Genomic DNA, 10423 nt, shown 5'->3' on the forward strand with positions numbered 1-10423 from the left:
GCTTTGGGCATTCTTACAGGTGACCAAAAATAAACTTGTGCCCTCACTAAAACAGAATGATGCCTGTACCTCCCCCAAAAAACCCTAAGAACGTTTCCCCAGCTCTCCAAGATACACAAACCAAGATTAATTGTATGTCTAATTTCACACTAAATCTAAATCAATGGCTCTACTCCTGGTTTATGTCTGGAAGTCTCCAGTGGCAGAAACTTTCTGGTTTGCATTATAGGTATATAACGTTATATACCTATATTCTATAGTGTTATATACTTATATAGAATGTTAGTTTGTTGTAGTTTTTATTGTTGTTGTGGTATGATGTTGCACCTGCAAGATGAAGATATGAGGAGACTGATCAGACCTAGCCCTATCATGATGCAGAATATCTCCTCAGTTAAATTTGGGACTAAGACATTTCTTTAAAAGAATAACTACAAGTTCTAGCACTCCAATCCTGGGAAACCCTCCTATACCCTTTAATAGCAAGAATTATGGAGAATGATCATCACACTCCTACTCCCTCTGAATTAAAGATGAATAAGATGTAGCGGGGAGTGAAACTGAACCCTATACACTGCTGTGCCTTGCACATGCTAGATACCATCAGATTCTAGTCTGCCAGAGTCGCTCAGCCTCCCTTCTTTAGCTTAAAGTTTCTACACCCTTCTTTCATGATTGCAAATCAGCCTATTACTAGAATTAGCTCACTGAATTGAGGGAGTGGTGTAGTTGACCCTACAGTATCCTGACCACAAGACTCATGAGGTCATTTATTCCCCCTATAGATAACATCTTGCTGTAGGAGTTTCCTTCCAGGAACCCCAGGCCCTGTGAAAACTACCAGCAACATGTCACCCTTAGAGTGACTGGAGATCACTTTATCATCATCAAAATTCCCTAAAGATCACGAGATCACTTACCAATTAAAGAATGGCCATGAGCAATGCTGAACAACAAGGGAATGGGACAGAAACTGAACATGCACTTCTCAGGTGCAATTGCAACCTATAAAAAATTTACCTATAACCACTTAAGGAACCCAAGAATTGATAGCTGTCCACTTCTTTCCACTGCACTTTGCAGTCACCCTTAATTTCATCCACCAAAATAAACAATAATAAAATCCAGAAAACTTGTCTGGAAATGGAAAATAGAACTCCTTGGGGTATTGGAAGTAAATATTTTCTACATTTGATGTCAAGAGAACTTTAGAGGAAACACATTTTCTCTACAATGAGTGATAATATTGAAGAGATGTCAAAACACCTGTCAAACAAGATTTAAAGGTAAGGGTGGGTCTATCTTCATAAGAGAATATTTGAGATCAGAGTGGTAGAATTTGATTAAAGTTCAGGTTGTGAAGCAAAGCACAGAATTAAGAAAACAAAAACTGATTCTTTTCCAGCATCTTGTAGATGGTAGGCCCTTTTGAATAGTATCTTTTAAAAAAAAAGATGAATGTTTTTATTAATTTAATTTGAATAATTATAATTATAATTATTATAATTAATTTGAATTTGTTTAATTTAATTTGTCTTGGGTTTTCTTGATGTCAATTCTTTCAAAGATTACTTTATTTAAAAAAATTGAATGGCATAAGAACTGGACATATATATGGTGTACTATGTGATATTTTGGTCATGTATATGTTGTGTACTGTCCAATCAGGGTAAATGTATTCATCTTTTTATAGTGAAAACATCCAAAACTGTATCATATAGATTTTTTAAAATAGAAAAATGTAAAGATCATTAAAATTATTTATAGTCATCCTACTATATAATAGAACCCCAGAATGTGTTCCTCCTACCTTGGTATAAATTATAAAAGTAAAAGATAATGATTACTATTCTTACTTCTTATTCTTAGTTTATAGTTTTATTTCTTATACTATAACATTTACTGGAATGGTGATTCTTTTACAATTATATGGACCAACTAAAACAAGAAGGCTTTCCACAGCTTATCTAAGCAGATTTGAAAGAGAGAAAGAAGAAGGAAAATGAGAAGCTAAAATGCTATTGCATTCTATCATGATAGCTAGGAGTAGGCAACCGCCAAGTTATTCACAAGAAGGAAGAAGTCTTTTCCTCAGTAATGTGGGGAAGTAATTTAAAATCTCTCAAAATTTCAGATCTGCAGTATAACTTTATACAGGCTAGAACATTTACCATATTTAAAAATAGATATTAATGTATTCACTTAGTCAAGAGAAAAATGAGTTAAAGTGTTAAATTATAAGGTATTTTAAAATATAGAGAAAATTAAAATGTATTTAAATATTCTATATCTCTATGTACTGACATTTAACTTAATTTGTCAGTTATTCTGAATATTTAACATGTTCATGATATTTTCTCACTTTCCAAATGACTTTATATTTATTTTCTCATTAGATTCTCATAACTGCTCTGAGATAAATAATAAAAAGATATCAGCAAGTTTCTACATAAAATTGTACTTCAACACTTACATTGTTGATGATCATATTTCCATAAATTATTTCATTGTTCTGTTTTCAATACCAGTGCATCATATTTATTTTACTGGATGTGGTCTATCACCTAAAATGCACAAATATTAAAGGTCACTCCATAGAGTCACATTATTTTTTTAATCTACGAAGTTATTCTGACATTGATAGTCATTGTGATGGTTAAAGTCTATTTTGGCCGGCGCCGCAGCTCAATAGGCTAATTCTCTGCCTGCAGCGCTGGCACACCAGGTTCTAGTCCCAGTCGGGGCGCCGGATTCTGTCCTGGTTGCTCCTCTTCCAGTCCAGCTCTCTGCTGTGGCCCAGGAGTGCAGTGGAGGATGGCCCAAGTGCTTGGGCCTTGCACCCACATGGGAGACCAGGAGAAGCACCTGGCTCCTGCCTTCGGATCAGTGCGGTGCGCCGGCTGCAGCAGCCATTTGGGGGTGAACCAACGGCAAAAAGGAAGACCTTTCTCTCTCTCTCTCACTGTCCACTCTGCCTGCCAAAATAAATAAATAAATAAATATTTCTAAAAATTAATATGGATATTTATGATATGACATGATAAGAAGCTATTTTCCAAAATGACTAAATAGTTTTACATTCCCACGGCAACTAATATGAGTGATCCAACTGTAGCAGCCATTTGAGGGGTGAACCAGCGGAAGGAAGACCTTTCTCTCTGTCTCTCTCTCTCCTGTCTAACCCTGCCTGTAAAAAAAAAAAAAAAAAAAAAAAAAGAATTTATTAGGTCTTGCATTTTGGCACATCAGGTTAAGCTGTCACTTGCAATGCTCACATTCCATAAGGGTGCTGTTTTGAATCTCCAGTGTTCCACTTCTGATCCAGCTCCCTGCTAAAGCACCTAGACAAGAAGTAGAAGATGACCCAATTATTTGGGCCCTTGTACCAACATGGTAATGCAGATGAAGAGCCAGGCACCTGGCTTCCATTTGGCCCAGCACTGGCCATTGTGGACATTTGGGAAGAAAACCAGCAGTAGGAAATTTTCTCTCTTTTTCCCATACTCTGCCTTTCAAACAAAACAAAAAAAAATTCTTATATTTTTATATATTATTTGTCCAAGTATTTTCACCAAGTCTGTAACTTCTCATGTCATCTTCTTCACATGAGATTTTAACAGAGCAAACAATTTGCATTTAAAGAAGGTGCAATTTATCAGTTTACCCTTTGAACCCTTGGACATTGATTTGAGAGAAACAAAAATATATGTTCACACAGAAAGTGTACACAAATTTTCATAGAACATTTATTTAATTTTATTTATTTGATCTTAATGAAAATCACACATTAAAATAGTTGGTTTTTTTTTTTTTTTTTTAGAATCTATGTCTAAGAATAGGTTTATCCAGTTGTCTACCACATGAAATTTACTGTGGTCTTAATATATTTCACAAGAAATTTGGTCTCAGTAACGTGTAGTTTCTCATTATATGAAGAATTACATTTATTTATAGCATCTCTTTCAAACACAATTATTTTATAATTAATTTACTATTTACAAAGTTGTACCATGTATAATACCAAGAATATGAAAAAAGTTTTAATACTTCATCTGCTCTAGCTGCTTATTCTTGCCAGAGATGTAAATAAATCATTGCCATATAGTGTGATAAGCATTGTGGTGGAGAAGCTCTTGGAGACGTGACCAGAGAAAGCTCTAAGAGTTACCCAAATCTGGTCCTGATGCATGGAGTAGAAGTTCATCTACAAGAAAAGTCTAGAAAAAAAAAATTAGTTCCCAGAGAAAGTGTATAAAGGCATAGAGACATCAAATAATACGGTACATTTAGAAAACTCCATCATTGGATATTACTTCAACATGGAGTATGTTTGAGAGCTGGGGAAGATGATGCTGGCTAAGAATACACAAGGAGGGACCTGCATTGTGGTACAGCAGGTTAAGCTGCCACTGGTGACATTGGCATCCCATTTCAGAGTGCAAGTTCAAGACCTGCCTGTTCTGCTTCTGATTCAGCTTCCTAATGCACATAGAAATGTAGTGTGAGATGATCCAAGTACTTGGGCCCCTTTTATCTATCGGGGAGAGTCAGGTGGAGTCCCTGGTTCCTTGCTCTGAGTTAGTCTATCCCTGCCTGTTGCAGGCATTTGGAGAGTGAACCAGAGGATGGAAGCCCTCAAGTCTTCTCCTTCTTGAATAAATAAAGAAATAAATCTTCTTTTTTCTTTCTTTTTTTCTTTTTTTATTTTTTACAAAAGCCCCTCACTCTAGTCTCCCACTGTTCCTTTAATTTAGAAAAAAGTTATATAAGGAATAAAGCTAAATTGTTTATCAATCCTTATCCTTTAGAAATGATAAACACTTGTGATGAATATATTTATTTTCCTGATTTGAAATATTCCACAATAAGTACATATGTCAAAACATTACACTGTGCCCCGTAAATCAATACAATTATTATTTGTCAATTAAAAATGAAACAAAGACTTTATATAAGATCCAGATTTTATCCTACAGTAAAGGGAAATTATAAAAGTAGTTTTGATTATGGCAAGACTAAGATCAGATTTAACTTTTTAAAAATATATCCAAAATTATCAGAGATAAAAGTTAAAGTGATCTTAGACATAGACTAACTAAAAGCTTATGCTCAAATCCATGTGAGAAATGTGGGATCTACAAAAGTGACAGTTGCATGGGTGTGTTGTGGAAATATTCAAGAGATATTTTGAATAGAGATAACAAGATGGTCAACATAGTATGTACCAGTAGTCAGGAAGAAAAAGGGGTCAAGAATGACTCCCTGGATTTCTGACATGCATTATCCAATGAATCTATGGTCTTCATGTAATGCAGGGAAAGGGACAGTCTCACTCAGGGAGAAGGGGCGTGTGGCCAGCAGATTTAAGTATGAAGTTTGAGGTGTCCAGTAGACTTCTAAATACCCAAACAAGCACCTCTTAAACTTGAATATATATATATATATGAATAACTTGGGGAACTTTTGAAAATCAGACCCTTATTTGTCGTTTCTAAAATGGTTCCAGGTGATGCCCATCCTGTTGGTTCTCAGAGCCCACTTTGAATAGCAAGACCATCATGATGACATCTTTAACCCTCAGAACCAACAAGATGATTGCCAACGATAAGGTGAGGTTTGCTGAAGGAAAAAAATAAAAGAGAAAAATGAAAGAAAGCAAGAGAAGAAGAGTGAAAAGTTAGACAAGAATAGCAGAGAGAAGGAAAATGCTGCAAGAAAAGTGAAATAAAGGAATAAGAGGTGCTGTAAGTAGCAGTGTGTCAGCAACAACTACCTCTGTGCATTTCAGTACACCTGTGCCAAAGTATGTTTACCTCTCCCTTGTCTAGAAAACATTATCAAGTGATTTTAAAAACTTGTTAGAGTGGCCAGTATACAGACAGCAATGTGAATGAGAGAGACATGAAGGTTATACTTCAAAACTCAAAGATGTTATTGTTTTTAATCGTGGAAATGGATGTAATAGAAGGGTATAGTCAGTACATATGCAGGGAGGTGCTCAATACCTCCTAAGGAGTACAATTAAAACCCAAAGCAGATTTTTTTTAATTGCCAGAAAAATGTAAGAAAATTCAAAAGACACAAGCTTATCTCCAACACTAGGAAGTTTCAGTTTTTAGCTTAGCTTGTTTTGTTTTCAACATCAGACTGGGTTCTCAAGGGTTTAATGGTCTTCAGAGTGGTCTTTTTTTTTTTTTTTTTAAGACAGACAGAGTGGACAGTGAGAAAGAGAGACAGAGAGAAAGGTCTTCCTTTTTGCCATTGGTTCACCCTCCAATGGCCACCGCGGCCAGCGTGCTGCGGCCGGTGCACCGCGCTGATCCGAAGGCAGGAGCCAGGTGCTTCTCCTGGTCTCCCATGCGGGTGCAGGGCCCAAGCACTTGGGCCATCCTCCACTGCACTCCCTGGCCACAGCAGAGAGCTGGCCTGGAAGAGGGACAACCAGGAAAGAATCTGGAGCCCCGACCAGGACTAGAACCTTGTGTGCCGGCGCCGCAAGGCGGAGGATTAGCTTGTTGAGCCACGGCTCCGGCCCAGAGTGGTCTTTCCAGAAAGATGGTAACCTGCATGGCCTCTCCAGGTCCTTTCCAACCCTGGAACTCTGGTTATTCACTCCTCTGTTTCTCTTTTATCAGCCAAGGCTTAGCTTGTCTATTCTTGCTGCGCTCAACTCAACAAATACTAAGCATACTGCATTTAAGTTAGTAACTGTTATTCATTTTCATTCAATTATTTATTTCCACAGATAGTTTCAAAGTGATTTCAAGTGTGTCTAAAGGGAAAGTGGCCAAATGCTCACAAAGGTGGCCTATTTCAAGAAGCTTGCACTGGCTTATGCAGTTCCTGTCTAATCATCCATGGGCAATCATAGACAAGGGAAGTATTAGAATAGAAGAACATGCTCAAGTATCAGCTAAAAATCAGTAGAATGTTATTTTGATCATTTGGTTCTATCAAATAATTTTTCTGAAGCCATATTATGTTACAAGTTTAAATTATACTAGAAAATATATACATATATAAGTAACAAGAAATGAAGGAGTCCATAATAGTAAGTAATTAATTCTTCAATATTCTAGCAAAGCCATAAATAGTTATTTCCACTTTCCATTCAGATACCCCAAAGTGTTTTAATATTTCCCAATAATTAACTCATATATCCTTACACACTCTGTGGAACAGGTAAATAATATTTATTTCATTTTGTTGATGTTATTTCATTTTTAAAAAATAATAATTGCAAAATGGCTTACATTGTTTCTGTGTTTAGGGGGGAGAAATTAGTGCATCTGGATTCTTTGGTTTTCACCAGGACTGTTTTACCACCCAGACTCGGAGAATGAATTTCTGAGAAAGTGAAATTGATTGACTGAGAGTTTTAGTTGTTTTTTTAAGCAACCACTTCTTGCTTTCCTTCTCACTCTGTCAGCAACATTTCCTTCATAACTTGTTTATTGGGCTTCTTTCTAGGTCATCCCATCACCAAAATTTTCTCCTTGGACATTCCTTCCAGTTGAACCTTTTCCCTTACTATTCTCACAAATTGAATGCTTCCTTCAAGGATGTGTATCTTATTATGTAATATCAAATTTTATTCCATATTGGCTAATTTCACTTTAAAATTGAATTGTTTGTTCTGCCCAGAGGTCACTAAATTGAATACTACCACTACTGTTCTCTTTCTGGCTTTTTTTCGCTTGTAAAAGTCATTCTGGGCAGATTTAAGGAGGAATCATCTGCCCCAAAACATTTGCCTATAAAATGTATTTCTGGAGCATAACAACCAGCAGTGCCAACTTGATATTTTAGGGCTGTAATATTTTAATTACTTCTATATGCAAAATTAATTCTCTACTTTTCTTTACAACTTTTGAAATGTAGTCAATGAAGAAAATCAAATTAATCTAACTTCTAACCAAATAAGTCTCTTTTTTCCTATTAAATAGAGCAATTGATTCCAAAGCTTAATATAATGATCAGTCATCACTAGTTAGTTAATTATAAAGATCAAGAAACTTGAGAAGGAATGAAAATACAGAAGAGAACGTTTGTCAAACGTACACAGAGGGACAAAATTCAATTAAGAAAAGAAAACTATCAGAAAGCATGATGGGAAAAAAGCAATACTAATGTGGCATTTAAAATTACCATGGAGGCTGGTGCCGCGGCTCAATGGGCTAATCCTCCGCCTTGCGGCGCCGGCACACCGGGTTCTAGTCCCAGTCGGGGCGCCAGATTCTTTCCCGGTTGTCCCTCTTCCAGGCCAGCTCTCTGCTGTGGCCCAGGAGTGCAGTGGAGGATGGCCCAAGTGCTTGGGCCCTGCACCCGCATGGGAGACCAGGAGAAGCACCTGGCTCCTGCCTTCGGATTAGCGCGGTGCGCCGGGCGCAGTGCGCAGGCCGCAGGGGACATTGGAGGGTGAACCAATGGCAAAAAGGAAGACCTTTCTCTCTGTCTCTCTTTCTTGCTGTCCACTCTGCCTGTCAAAAAAAAAATTACCATGGAGTGGATTATTGGAAAGGCAAATATGATATACATTTTCCCTTCTATAAGACAGGCACTAGAAGAAATTATCAGGAAAGAGAATTGAGTTTCTTTCCTTTGTGGGAGATATGGGTACATAATAGGCTCCCATTATCCATATTATGTAACAAGTGAGTTTTAAAATATTTTTTGGCTTTATCTGATGTTGTTACAATGACACCAGCTTGCAGGAGTTATATTTTAATGAACTAGAGTTGAATGCTTAGAAAGTTAGAGAGCTCAGACTGTATTTTCTATGATTCTTTCTAATAAGTAATCAATTTATTTATGTGTAGATCTGTACAAATATTGTTGTCCTTCAATGTCAAACTAGCAATTAATTACTTACATATAATATGTCATGTCACAATGGTTAATTTTATATATCATCTTGGCCAGGCTAATGTGCCTACCTATTTGGTCCAAAACCATTGTAGATGTTTCTGTGAAAATATGTCTTACATGTAATTAACATTTAAATGAGGAGAGTTTAAATAATGAAGATTTCCCTTCATATGTGGGAGACATCATAAAATCAGTTGAAAGACCTTGAGATAGGGATCTTGCTTCATGCTTCTGCACGTGGAAATCCAGTTTTCCCAGTATCATTTATTGAATAGACTGTCCTTACTCCAGGAATTGGTTTTAGATTCTTGATCAAATATAAGTTGGCTGTAGATGTTTAGAGTGATTTCTGGTGTTTCTATTCTGTTCTGTTGGTCTATCCATCTGTTTCTGTACCAGTACCATGCTGTTTTGATTACAACTGCCCTGTAGTATGTCCTGAAATCTGTATTGTGATGCCTCCAGCTTTGTTCTGTTGTATAAGACTGCTTTAGCTACTCGAGGTCTCCTGTGCCTCCAAATGAATTTCAGTATCATTTTTTTTCAGAACTGAGAAGAATGTCTCTGGTATTTTGATTGGTATCACATTGAATCTATAAATTGCTTTTGGGAGAATGGACATCTTGATGATATTGATTCTTCCAAACCATGAGCATGGAAGATTTCTCCATTTTTTGGTACCCTCTTCTATTTCTTTCTTTAAGATTTTGTAATTCTCATCGTAGAGATCTTTAACGTCCTTGGTTAAGTTTATTTCAAGGTATTTAATAGTTTTGTGGCTATTGTGAATGGGATTGATCTTAGCAGTTGCCTGTGTATACAAAGGCTGCTTTTGATTTTTGTGCATTGATTTTATATCCTGCTACTTTGCCAAACTCTTCTATGAGTTCCAATAGTCTCTTAGTGGAGTTCTTTGGATCCCCTAAATAAAGAATCATTTCATCTGCAAAGAGGGATAGTTTGAGTTCTTCCTTCCCAATTTGTATCCCTTTAATTTCTTTTTCTTGCCTAATAGCTCTGGCTAAAATTTCCAGGACTATATTGAATAGCAGTGGTGAGAGTGGGCATCCCTGTCTGGTACCAGATCTCAGTGGAAATGCTTCCAACTTTTCCCCATTCAATAGGATGCTGGCCTTGGGTTTTTCATAAATTGCTTTGATTGTATTGAGTAATGTTCCTTCTATGTCCAATTTGCTTAGAGTTGTCATCATGAAAGGGTGTTGTATTTTTTCGAATGCTTTCTCTGCATCTATTGAGAGAATCATGTGATTTTTCTTCTGCAGTTTGTTAATGTGGTGTATCACATTGATTGATTTGCGAACACTGAATGATCCCTGCACACTAGGGATAAATCCCACTTGGTCTGGGTGGATGAACTTTCTGATGTGTTGTTGCATTCTATTGGCCAGAATTTTATTGAGGATTTTTGTTCTATGTTCATCAGGGATATTGGTCTGTAACTTTCTTTCAATGCTGCATCTTTCTCTGGCTTAGGGATTAAGGTGAGGCTGGCTTCACAGAAAGCATTTGGGAGGATTCTCTCTCTTTCAATTGT

Source organism: Lepus europaeus, chromosome 1, assembly GCF_033115175.1.
Source record: "Lepus europaeus isolate LE1 chromosome 1, mLepTim1.pri, whole genome shotgun sequence".
Lineage (NCBI taxonomy): Eukaryota > Metazoa > Chordata > Mammalia > Lagomorpha > Leporidae > Lepus > Lepus europaeus.